Consider the following 10,525-nt stretch of genomic DNA (forward strand, 5'->3'; position numbering starts at 1 on the left):
ACACTAGTGCTGCAAGCTCCAAGTCATGTGTGGGGTAGTTCATTTCATGATTCTTTAACTGCCTGGAAGCATAAGCAATAACTTTTCCATTTTTCATAAGAACACAACCAAGGCCCACTCTGAAGGCATCACAATACACTGTGAACCCACCTGAACCTATCGGCAAGGTTAACACGGGTGCAGTGGTCAACCCCTTCTTTAACTCTTGAAAACTCTACTCACAAGCATCTGACCATTGAAACTTAACTGCTTTCTGAGTCAACTTAGTTAATGGAGCTGCAAGCGAGGAAAACCCCTCTACAAACCTTCTATAGTAGCTAGCTAACCCCAAGAAACCCCTGATTTCAGTTGGCGTTGTCGGCCTAGGCCAGTTATTGACTGCTTCTGTCTTCTGAGGGTCTACTTTTATTCTTTCACTAGATACCACATGGCCTAAGAATGCCACTAACTGCAACCAGAACTCATATTTTGAAAACTTGGCATAAAGCTCATACTCCTTCAAGGTCTGCAAGGCTATTCTGAGGTGTTCTGCATGATCTTCCTTGCTCTTAGAGTACACCAAAATATTGTCTATAAACACAATAATAAAGGTATCCAGGAATGGCTTGAAAACTCTGTTCATGAGGTCCAAGAATGCAGCTGGAGCATTTGTCAACCCGAAGGACATCACTAGAAATTCATAGTGCCGGTAGCGAGTTCTAAAGGTTGTTTTAGATATATCATCTTCTCTGATTCTCAACTAATAGTACCCCGACCTCAAGTCTATTTTTGAAAAGTACTTTGAACCCTGAATTTGATCAAATAAATCATCAACTCTTGGCAGCGAGTACTTGTTCTTAATGGTAACTATATTCAACTGCCGATAGTCGACGCACATTCCGAGAGACCCATCTTTCTTCTTGACAAACAGGACCGGAGCACCCCACGGTGAAACACTCGGCCTGATAAAGCCCTTGTCAAGAAGGTCTTTCAACTGCTCTCTCAACTCATTAAGTTCTACTAGAGCCATCTTATAAGGAGGTATAGATATGGGCTGAGTGCCTGGCATGAGATCAATGCCAAAGTCTATGATTTTTTCGGGAGGAAGTCCAGGAAGGTCATCTAGGAAAACTTCTGATAATTCTCTAACAATTGGCACAGACTGAAGAGTTGGTGGTTCCGATTCTGGATTAATGATGTGAGCCAAATAGGCGAGACACCCCTTACCGATTATTCGTTGTGCCTTAAGGTAAGAAATAAACTTACCTACAAGCGATGCTGAACTACCCTTCCACTCTAAGACTTCTTTATTTGGAAATTGGAACCTGACTATCTTGGCACGATAATCTAACATGGCATAGCAGGAAGACAACCAATCCATACCCGTGATAACATCAAAATCCACCATTTCTAACTTTATGAGATCGGCTTTGGTATTGTGACTTTGGACTGAAACTATACAACCTCTATAGACTCTGGTGACTTTCACTGGCTTGCAAACTGGAGTAGATACTAGGAATGGCTCACTAAGTTGTTCAGGTTCTAGTCCGAGGTTAATTGCAAAGTATGGAGTCACATATGAAAACGTTGAACCTGGATCCATTATGGCATAAGTATTATGTGAGAAGACTAAAAGTATACTTGTAATAACTTCTGCAGATGCGTCTGCACTCTGACTATCAAGTGTAGCAAAGTTGTCCTCCTCCCTGAGTAACTCGATCTGCACCTCTACCTGCCCTATGCCCGGCCTGATTATGAGAACCATGAGCCTGGGGTGTTGCAACTGCAGTAGCTGAGGACTAGAAGGACGAGTTGATCCCCCACTAAAATTACGCCACAACTTTGTGTAGTTGGACTTTATATGACCAATGTCTCCACAATGATAGCAACCATGAAACCCGAGCTTACACTGACATGAATGTTGCAGCTTACATGTTCCACAAAGACCTTGTTGGTGTGACTGTTGCTCAGCATGACTCTGGCTATGTGAGGATGATGTCCTAAAATTCTGATTCTGGTGAGACTGGTTTCCATAACTCTAAGTACGTCTGAAGGAAGACTCACCACCTGACAGATGACTAGACTGAGTTGGTGCTAATTCCTCCTTATTAGAGGAATCCCTTCCACCTCCGCTGGATATACCATTAAACCTGCCCGCTATCCGGGCTTTCTTGTTATGCTCTTTTTCTTCTCTCCTTTGTTATCTGTCTTTTTCTAAGTGCTTGGTAAATCCCATAACAGAGGAGAAGGCTGCCATCCCTACTGCTGCAGCCAATGTCGTATCCTTAATGTGGTAAGCTAAACCGCCAACAAACATGCGAATCTTTTCTTTTTCTATCTTAACCATGTGAGGAGCATGCTTAGCCAACCTTATGAATTCCATGTAGTACTCTTGCACACTTTTATTCCCTTGCTTGAGCTGTTCAAACTCTGTAGCCTTAGCTTCCCTATCCTCTTCTGGGATAAAGTTAGAAATGAAGGCCTCTTCAAATTCTTCCCAAGTAGGCAAACCATCATCATTATTTCTTTCCTTTTCCCACATCTCAAACCAAGCACCAGCCAAATCTCTAAGTTGGTATGCATCTAGCTCCGTAGCTGATAACTAGGGATTTTGACGCATTTTATACTCCTTCTTGCTCATGCTTTGATTAGACACTCATACAAAATAGTCCCAAAAAGGCTCATAAATTGTACTTGATTGCAGGTTTGATCAACAAAGTGACAAGATGTCAAATATCAACTCAAAAGGAGTGAAACTTGCACAAGTACCAAAGACAAGACAAGCTCAGGCAAAATAGGTCCAGTGCGGCCGCACACCACTTTGTGTGGTCCGCATTGGAGGTTCAAAAGGAAGCTATTCAGGCTAAAAGGCAATGCGGCCGCACTAGATTTAGTGTGGTCCGCACTGGAGTCCATTCAGTCGCACTACCATTCTGTGTGGTCCGCAGAGCCAAAATTTAGAGAAGTTGAAGTTGGAGTTTTCAAGCCAATGCGGTCCGCAGTCCACTTTGTGCGAACCGCACTAGAAGTCACCGCGGATGCAGTCCATTCTGTGTGGTTCGTGGAGCCTGAGTTTAGGGAGCTGGATTTTGAAGCCAAGAGTCCTCCGCAGTCCATTCTGTGCGGTCCGCACTAACCCCGTAGGGGCATTTTTGTCCAGATTTTTCAGCTTAGTATAAATAGAACCTTTTTATATTTTTAGGTCACCAGATAGATTGTAGAAGCAGATGCGCTCGTGGGAACGACTCTTGTAGCCATTTTGGACAATTTTACTTACTTTTCATCATTGAATCTTTGTATTTAACTTAGCAATTAATTAATATGTGTTTATCTTCATCTATTTCTTGTTTTTCATCTTTGAATATGAGTAGCTAGACCTCATAGCTAGGGTTGTGGCTCAATCCTAGTATGGGTAATTGATGGGTCTTGCATTTTAGGGCTAAATTGACTATGGGTGTTTGATATTTGGGTCAATTTCATGGTTAAATTACTGAATTAGTGGTTGCAAATACTAGTTTGTGTTTAGTTGACTAGGGCTCTTCTTGAGAAAGAGTGCCTAAGTCTCCGAATTGATCCAACAAGATATTGGGGCGTACTTAAGAGATTGATAGCCCCAATAAAAGGGTTAAACCTCGAGAGAGTAATACCCGACTTGAACCCTAAGTTGCTTGTGCAAATTTACATACCCAGTTGGTCTTGAGAAAGTCAGTTGGACAAAATCGCTTGAACCACCGAGAGGTGTAGAGTGGATAAAGTAGTGCAACGGTTATATCATACTCCCCAATTATGTCAATTGTGCCTCAGTTTCAAGTACCCGTCAATTGACCACCTAGGCGGATGTCACTACCCTAGTGCCTTTAACTATTTGAACAACCCGTAGCATCTAACTCTTAGATTAATTTACAATTTGTAGTTTGTTAAAAGTAGAATTAAAAGAAAACCCCCAAAAATGATTAGAAGTATAATTTGGAACTCTGCGCAATCCTAAACTAGATAGCTACTCGACTCCATTTCTAGCTCTTTGTGGATATCGATCCCGACCCGAGATCAGGTAAAAGCTACTCCGACCCTCTCTCGCTATATAATTAGTAGTGCGGAGTAGGCCGCGATCACTTTTTGGTGCCGTTGCCGGGGAGCTAACGGTTTTGGCTATCTATTTAGTTAGTTTTGCGTATTGTTCTTCTTTCCTTCTTTGTTACTTACTTGTTTGTGTCACTACTCAGGTACTAAAATGGCATTGCACAACGCAAATGACCCTCTTGGAAATGTGATTACAGGGGAGGAGGTAGATGATGTTGAACAAGATGAGGTGCCTCTTGTTCCTCAAGGACAACATAGATGCTGAAATGTCAATGCTAATCCAAATGACAATATTCCAGACCCTCCTCCGCCACCTCCAAGAGTGGTTCACAGAGTACTTCCGAACCAGGGTTATGCAAGTGCTATTGTCCCACCCAGAATCCGGACGGGCAACTTTCAGATAACCAATGTGATGTTGTCCTTACTTGAGCAGCATGGCTACTTTATGGGCGCTGCGGATCAAAATGCCCACAAATATCTCAAGGGATTCGTGGATACAATATGGGGGAGCAAACAGACGAATGTGTCCGAGGATGCTTTTAGGTTGAGACTTTTCCCATTCTCACTTTGGGGAAAGGCATTAGATTGGATCGAGAGACTTCCTAACCATTTCATCACAACTTGGGATGAGTTGGCGGATAAATTCATTGCTAAATATTTTTCACCAGGGCATATGGCGGCACTTCAAGATGAGATATTAGCTTTCAAGCAAGAGCCCACGGAACCTTTGCATGAGATTTGAGAGCGGTATAGAACGATGGTGAAAGAATGTCCCAACAATGATATGACCGATGCTATGATCCAACAAACTTTCTACTGGGGCATCAATACAACAAATCAATGCATAGTGAACCAACTTGTCGGGGCAACTTTATGAAGTTGTCGTATGATGAGGCATGTGATGTACTTAATGAGATGGCTGACACTTCTTCTGCATGGCAAAGTAGAGCCAATGTGCCTCAAGGTGACTTTACGGTTATTCATTTGCACAAGGAATTACATGACCATGGGCAAGCTATAGCGGAGTTGACAACTACTATGAATCAATTGGCTAAGGCACAGTTGCAACAAGTCCAAAATCCTCTCCAAGTGAATGCCATGGAGGGTGTTAATATGCTTGTCAACAAGAGATGGCAAATAAGGCAACAAAACCAAGGGAATTATGAGCAATTTGATGATGGATATGATGAATTTCAACATAATGGTTATGATGACCAAAGTGAAGAGGTTCAATATGTCAACAACTATCAAGGCCAACAGGGCAACTCTTCCAACCAACAACAGTGGCAACCTCAAGGAAATTGGGGCAACCAATAACAAAACAGTGGTAATTGGGGGAACAACAACCAAAACAACAACTGGAGCAATCAGAACAACAATCAAGACAACCAAGAGAATTGGAATGGTAATAACAATAATTGGGGTGGCAATAATAATCAAGGAGGATGGAACTATGGAAACCAAGGAAACCGGGGGCAAGGTTTTCAAAGGCCCCCAATGTACTAACAACCGAACAATTCACCACCATTTCCATCTCAAGGTCCCAGTTCTTCGGGTAATGATATGGGTAGAATTGAAATGATGTTCGAGCAGATGATGAAGAAGAATGCGGATTCTAATGTATAGTTAGCTTCTTACAACACCTCTATCCGAAACTTGGAGGTACAATTAGGCCAAATCTCTCAGTCATTGAATACTCGTCCGAAAGGGTGCTCTACCAAGTGATACGGTAGTGAATCCAAAGGGTATGAACAATCATGTTATGGCGGTTACAACAAGAAGTGGGAGATGCGGTGATGTGAATGCCTCTAAGCAAAAGCAAGTCGTGGATGATGATGTTGAGTTGCAAGATGATGAAGTCCCTCTGGTAGTTGAAGATGTGGTTAATGAAAATGTGAACAATGAAGTGAGGATTGATATTCAAGAAGTCGAGGTGGAAACTCAAAATGATGTGAACCCGTCTAGGGAACACATAATTGACATGCCGAAGCCGGTTGTGCCTAAAGCTAAGGCACCTTTGCCAAGGCCACCTCCACCTTATCCTCAAAGGCTTGCGAAGCAAAATAATGATAATCAGTTTAAAAAGTTCATTGATATGATGAAGAGCTTATCTATTAACGTGCCTTTGGTGGAGGCACTTGAACAAATGTCGGGCTATGAAAAATTCATGAAAGACTTAGTCCTAAAGAAGCATTTTATGAATTGTGAAACTATAAAGATGACTCACCAAGTTAGTGCTATAGTGCATTCAATGACCCCGAAGCTTGAAAATCCCGGTGCTTTCACCATTCCTTGCACCATTATGAGTGCGGATTTGGCCAAGGCTCTATGTGATTTGGGAGCTAGTATCAATTTGATGCCTTACTCAATTTTCAAAACTTTGGGTATTGGGCAAGCTAGACTGACTTCCATGTGGTTACAAATGGCGGATCGATCGATGAAGTGACTTTTGGGCATTATTGATGACGTGCTTGTCCGGGTGGACAAATTCATATTACCGGCCGACTTTGTGATTTTGGACTGTGAAGTGGACTATGAGGTCCCTATCATTCTATGGAGGCCTTTCCTTGCGACGGGGAAGGCATTGGTTGATGTTGAAGCGGCTGAGCTCACTTTCCGAGTGGGAGATGAAAAGGTCGTCTTTCATGTTTGCAAATATATGAACCAACCCAATAGCACCGAGGTGTGCTCATTTGTAGACCTTGTCACAGCTGTGATTGTGGATGACACCAGTGCTATGATCAACGTGGAGGACCCCCTTGAGGCCGTGCTATTAAACCTTGATGTCAATGATGATGCAAGTAGAGTGGAGTGCGTGAATGCCTTACATGGGATGGGCTCTTATTCCTATGAGGCTAGAAAATTGTCTTTGGATCTTAAAAATCGGAAAACTCCACCAATAAAACCATCAATTGAGGAGCCACCAGTGTTGGAGTTGAACCACTGCCTCCACACCTCAGGTATGAGTTCTTAGGCTCAAATTCTACTTTACCAGTTATTCTTTCTTCTTGCCTAACTAACATGCAGGTTGAGGTCACTTTGGCGGTTCTTCAAAGGTGAAAAAGGGCAATTGGATGGACTTTGGCTGACATTCGGGGAATAAGCCCCGAATTCTGTATGCACAAAATTATCTTGGATGATGATGCAAAACCTTCCTTGGAGCATCAAAGAAGATTGAACGAGGCAATACAAGAGGTGGTGAAAAAAGAAGTGATCAAGTGGTTGGATGCCGGGGTTGTGTACCCCATTTCCGATAGCTTGTGGACTTCTTCGGTGCAATGTGTACCAAAAAAGGGTGGTATGACTATGGAGACAAATGACAACAATGAACTTATTCCCACTCGGACAGTTACTAGATGGAGGGTATGCATGGACTACCGGAAGCTGAATAAGGTGACCCGTAAGGATCACTTCCCATTGCCATTCCTTGACCAAATGCTTGATCACCTTGCAGGGCGTGCCTTTTATTGCTTTTTGGATGGATACTCTGGGTATAATCAAATCTTAATCACTTATGAGGACCAAGAGAAGACCACCTTTACCTGTCCATATGGAACCTTCGCTTTCTCTCGAATGTCGTTCGGGTTGTGTAATGCCCCGACGACATTCCAACGATGCATGATGGCTATTTTCACTGACATGGTGGAAGATATTTTGGAGGTATTCATAGACGATTTCAGTATGGTTGGAGATTCATTTGAAGAGTGTTTGGGAAATTTGGATAGAGTTTTGGCCCGATGTGAAGACATAAATCTCGTACTTAATTGGGAAAACTGCCACTTCATGGTAGAGGAAGGCATAGTGTTGGGCCACAAGATTTCAAAGCGTGGGATTGAATTTGACAAAGCCAAGATAGAGATGATTTCAAGGCTTCCTCCCCCCATTTCCGTCAAGGGGGTGCGGAGTTTTCTTGGGCACGCGGGGTTCTACCGGAGGTTTATAAAAGATTTTTCAAAGGTGGTAAACCCCTTGTGCAAGCTACTAGAAAAGGATGCAAAGTTTGTGTTTGATGAGGGATGTATGCAAGCATTTGAGCTTCTCAAGCTTAAGTTGACCACTACCCATATCATTACCGCACCGAATTGGAGCTTGCCTTTTGAGCTCATGTGTGACGCAAGTGACGTTGCGGTTGGGGCTGTCTTAGGTTAAAAGGTTAACAAAATGTTTCATCCGGTGTACTACGCAAGCAAGACCATGAATGAGGATCAAAGGAACTACACGGTTACCGAGAAAGAGTTGTTGGCCATAGTGTTTGCGATGGAAAAGTTTCGGCCGTATCTTATGGGAGTCAAGTTGCACACCTACCATGCCGCCCTTAGGTACTTGATGACAAAGAAATACTCCAAGGCAAGGTTGATGCGATGGGTGTTACTACTTCAAGAGTTTGATCTTGAAATTGTGGACCGAAAAGATAGCGAGAACCAAGTGGTAGACCACTTGTCCCATTTGGAGGAGGAGGGGAGGCCTAGTGATGGCCTAGAGATCAATGATTCATTTTCCTATGAACAACTCCTTGCGGTGTCGGTAAATGATATGCCTTGGTTTGCCGATGTTACTAATTACCTTGTGACCGGAATAATCCCACGTGAACTCTCTTCTATCCAAAGGAAGAAGCTCAAACGGGATAGTTTGGATTTTTAATGGGATGAGCCATACTTGTTCAAGATTTGCACGAATAGTGTGATCCGAAGGTGTGTCCCGGATGAGGAGCAATTGAGTATCTTGAAGGCTTATCATTCCTCTCCCTATGGTGGCCATCATGGCGGGGTGAGGACGGCTTCTAAAGTTCTTAGTTGTGGGTTTTATTGGCCAACTTTGTTCAAAGATGCGGGTGATTTTGTGAAGAGATGCGACGAATGCCAAAGAGCGGGTGGAATTTCGAAGAAAGATGAGATGCCTCTCAATACCATCCTTGAGGTTGATATTTTTGATGTATGGGGCATTAATTTCATGGGCCCATTTGTTAGCTCTTGTGGGAACACTTACATTCTTGTGGCGGTGGACTATGTTTCAAAGTGGGTTGAAGCCGTGGCTTTGCCCAACAATGAGGCTCGGAGTGTTGTTGCATTTCTAAAGAAAAGCATTTTTACAAGGTTTGGTACTACTCGCGCAATCATAAGTGATGGGGGGTCTCATTTTTGCAATAAAGCTTTCGACACATCGCTTTCTAAGTACGGTGTCAATCACAAAGTTTTTACCCCCTATCATCCTCAAGCAAGTGGTCAAGTGGAAGTCTCTAACAGGAAAATCAAAAGCATATTGTCAAAGATGATCAATGCAAATAGGACCGATTGGTCGAAGAAGTTGGATGACGCTCTATGGGCTTATAAGATGGCTTTCAAGACTTCGATTGGTATGTCCCCGTATCGGTTGGTGTTTGGGAAAGCTTGCCATCTACCGGTTGAGTTAGAGCACAAGGCCATGTGGGCTTTGAGAAAGCTTAATCTTGAGTGGGATGTTGCATCCAATCTTCGTGTAGAGCAGCTCAATGAACTTGATGAATTCAGATTCCATACCTTCTCCAGTTCGTCCTTGTATAAGGACAAGATGAAGTACCTTCATGATAAATATGCTCGTGGAAAGGAGTTCAAAGTAGGTAATTTGGTTCTCTTGTTCAACTCTCGGTTACGTCTGTTTATAGGAAAGCTCAAATCAAAATGGAGTGGACCTTTTGAAGTGGTGTGTGTGACCCCGTTTGGTCCTCTTGATTTAAAGAATAAAAATGGTGAAGTTTTCAGAGTTAATGGGCACCGGGTCAAGCATTATCTTGGAAAAATTGATGACAACCACGTGGTAGCACTTATTCATTACAAATGATGTGATGGTAACCTGCGTCGTACCGCGACGTTAAATCAGGCGCTTCTTGGGAGGCAATCCATGTGTTTTTCTTTTTGTTCTTCTTTGATTTTTCTTTGAAGTATAGGATTGATTTTTGGGCTAACTAGTTGTGAGATGTTATAGGATTGTGTTGATGCAGTGCAAAACATAGTGAAAAAAAAATCCACAGGTCTCTGAAGTTTTCAGTTCGGCCGCACTACATTCTGTGCAAACCGCACTGGTGAAGGGTAAAGTATAGCCTCTCTAAAGTTTGCCACCGCGGCCGCACTACATTTTGTGCGGTCCGCGGTGGATCTCTGCGGCCGTAGTACATTTTGTGCGGACCATAGAGCGTTGCCTTCTCAAGCTTGAACATAAAAGTTCAGTACGGCCGCGGTCCATTTTGTGCGGTCTGCACTGGGGTAGGTGAGCTGGGCCCCAGGGCTTTTCTATAAATAGTCCCTAAGGCCTTCGTGTTCAAACTTTTCGAACCTTTGCATCTCTAAGATATTAAAAACACTGCTCATCCTCCTTTGCTCATATTTAATTGTTTGGAACCTATTAGTCTCATTGTATCTCACATCTGGTACCATTCTTTTCCTCTTACTTGATTAATTTTGTCATTTTCTTTTAAATTTTTGTTATTTTC

The sequence above is a fragment of the Nicotiana tabacum genome, chromosome 3 (assembly GCF_000715075.1).
Source record: "Nicotiana tabacum cultivar K326 chromosome 3, ASM71507v2, whole genome shotgun sequence".
In the NCBI taxonomy this organism is placed as follows: domain Eukaryota; kingdom Viridiplantae; phylum Streptophyta; class Magnoliopsida; order Solanales; family Solanaceae; genus Nicotiana; species Nicotiana tabacum.